This window comes from Columba livia, chromosome 3 (genome assembly GCF_036013475.1).
Source record: "Columba livia isolate bColLiv1 breed racing homer chromosome 3, bColLiv1.pat.W.v2, whole genome shotgun sequence".
NCBI classification, from domain to species: Eukaryota; Metazoa; Chordata; class Aves; order Columbiformes; family Columbidae; genus Columba; species Columba livia.
The window spans coordinates 83,942,820-83,945,984 of record NC_088604.1 but is presented as its reverse complement, the minus strand read 5'-3'; positions in this window follow the sequence as shown (position 1 = coordinate 83,945,984).

Genomic DNA, 3,165 nt, shown 5'->3' with positions numbered 1-3,165 from the left:
CCTCACCATAACCCTCACCCTAACCCTAACGTAAGTTTAACAAAAACCCTAAACTTAACCCTAAGGCTTACTTAAGCCAAAGGATAACCCTAACTCTAACTTTAACCTAACCCTAAACCGAACCCTGACCCTCACCATAACCATGACTCTAACCCTAACCTGAGTTTAACAATACCCCTAAACGTCAACGTAACCTTGACCAAAGCCTAACACAATACTTAACTCTGAACCAAACTCCACCCTCACACTAAACCTAACCTTAATCCTAACCCTAACACTAACGCTAACCCTAACCCTGACCCTGACCCTAACTCTAGTCTTAGTTTAACAATAACACTAGACTTCAACCTAAACCTAACCTAAGCCTAATACTATACGTAAATCTAAACCTAACCCCAACCTAACCCTAACCCTAACCGTAACCCTAGTTCTAACCCTAACCCTAACCCTAGCCCTAACCCTAACCCTAACCCTAAACCTAGACCTAACCCTATCCCTAACCCTAACCGTAACCCTGACGCTGACCCTGACCCTAACCCTAGTCTTAGATAACAATAACCCTAGACATCAACGTAAACCTAACCTAACCCTAACATAATCGCAACACTAAACCTAACTGTAAAACTAACCCCAACCTAACGCTAACCCTAATTCTAACCCTAAACCTAACCCTAACCCTAACCGTAACCCTTACACTCACAATAACCGTAACTCTAACCCTAACGTAAGTTTAACAATAATCCGAAACGTCAATGTAACCCTGACCGAAGCCTAACACAAACCCTAACTCTAAACCAAACTCCACCCTAACCCTAAACCTAACCTTAATCCTAACAATAACCCTAACCCTAACCTTAACCCTAACCCTAACCCTAGCCCTAAACCTAGCCCTAACCTTAACCCTAACCCTGACCCTCACCATAAACCTGACCCTAACGCTAACGTAAGTTTAACATTAATCCTAAACTTAACCCTAAGGCTTACTTAAGCCAAAGGCTAACCCTAACTCTAACTTTAACCTAACCCTAAACTGAACCATAACCCTAACCCTAACCTTAACCCGGACCCTCACCATAACCATGACTCTAACCCTAACCTATGTTTAACAATAACCCTAAACGTCAACGTAACCTTGATCAAAGCCTAACGCAAACCCTAACTCTAAACCAAACTCCACCCTAACCCTAATCCTAACCTTAATCCTAAACCTAACCCTAACCCTGACCCTAATTTTAGTCTTATTTTAACAATAACCCTAGACTTCCACCTAAACCTAACCTAAGCCTAAAACTAAACCTAACTCTAAACCTAACCCCAACCTAAAACTAACCCTAACTCTAACCCTAACTCTAACCCTAACCCTAACCCTAGCCCTAAACCTAACCCTAAACCTAGGCCTAACCGTATCCCTAACCCTAACCCTAGCCCTAAACCTAGCCCTAGCCCTAGCCCTAACCCTAACCCTAACTCTGACCCTCACCATAACCCTCACCCTAACCCTAACCAAAGTTTAACAATAACCCTAAACTAAACTCTAAGGCTTAATTAAGCCATAGGCTAACACTAACTCTAACATTAACCTAACACTAAACCGAACCCTAACCTTAACCCTAACCCTAACCTTAACCCTAAATCTAACCCTAGCCCTAAACCTAGCCCTAACTCTAACCCTAACCCTAAACCTAGCCCTAAACCTAGCCCTAAACCTAACCCTAACCCTAACCCTGACCCTCACCATATCCCTCACCCTAACCCTAACCCTAACACTGACCCTGTCCCTAACACTAGTCTTAGATAACAATAAACATAGACATCAACCTAAACCTAACCTATCCCTAACCTAAGCGTAGCACTAACCCTAACTCTAACCCTAACCCTAACTCTAACCCTAAACCTAACCCTAACCTTAACCCTAACCCTAACCTTAACCCTAACCCTAACTGAAACCCTGACCCTCACCATAACCATTACTCTAACCCTAACCTAAGTTTAAGAATAATCAGAAACGTCAATGTAACCCTGACTGAAGCCTAAAACAAACCCTAACTCTAAACCAAATTCCACCCGAACCCTAAACCTAAACTTAATCCTACCCTAACCCTAACCCTAACCCTAAACCTAGCCCTAAACCTAGCCCTAACTCTAACCCTAACCCTAACCCTGACCCTGACCATAACCCTCACCCTATCGCTACGCTAAGTTTAACAATAACCGTAAGCTTAACCCTAAGGCTTACTTAGGCCAAAGGCTAGCCCTAACTCTAAGTTTAACCTAACCCTAAACCGAACCCTAAGCCTAACCCTAACACTAACCCTATCCCTAACCATAACCATGACCCTCACCATAACCATGACTCTAACCCTAACCTAAGTTTAACAATAACCCTAAACGTCAACGTAACCTTGACCAAAGCTTAACTGAATACCTAACTCTAAACCAAACTCCACCCTAACCCTAACCCTAATCCTAACCCTAACCCTAACCCTAACCCAGACCCTAACTCTAGTCTTAGTTTAACAATAACCCTAGACTTCAACCTAAACCTAACATAAGCCTAATATTAAACCTAACCCTAACCCTAACCCTAACACTAGCCCTAACCCTAACCCTAACACTAGCCCTAACACTAACCCTAACCCTAGCCGTAAATCTAACCCTAACCCCTACCCTCACCGTAACGATGACTCTAACCCTAACCTAAGTTTAACAATAAACCTAAACGTCAAAGTAACCTTGACCAAAGCCCAACACAATACCTACCTCTAAACCAAACTCCACCCTAACCCTAACCCTAACCCTGACCCTGACCCTGACCCTGACCCTGACCCTGACCCTAAATCTAGTCTTAGTTTAACAATAACCCTAGACTTTAACCTAAACCTAACCTAAGCCTAACACTAAACCTAACTCTAAACCTAACCCCAACCTATTCCTAACCCAAAACCTAAACCTAACCCTGACGCTGACCCTAACTCTAGTCTTAGTTTAACAATAACCCTAGACTTCAACCTAAACCTAACCTAAGCCTAACACTAAACCTAACTCTAAACCTAACCCCAACCAAACCCTAACCCTAACCCTAGCCCTAACCCTAACCCTAACCCTGACCCTCACCATAACCATGACTCTAACCCTAACCTAAGTTTAACAATAACCCTAACCGTC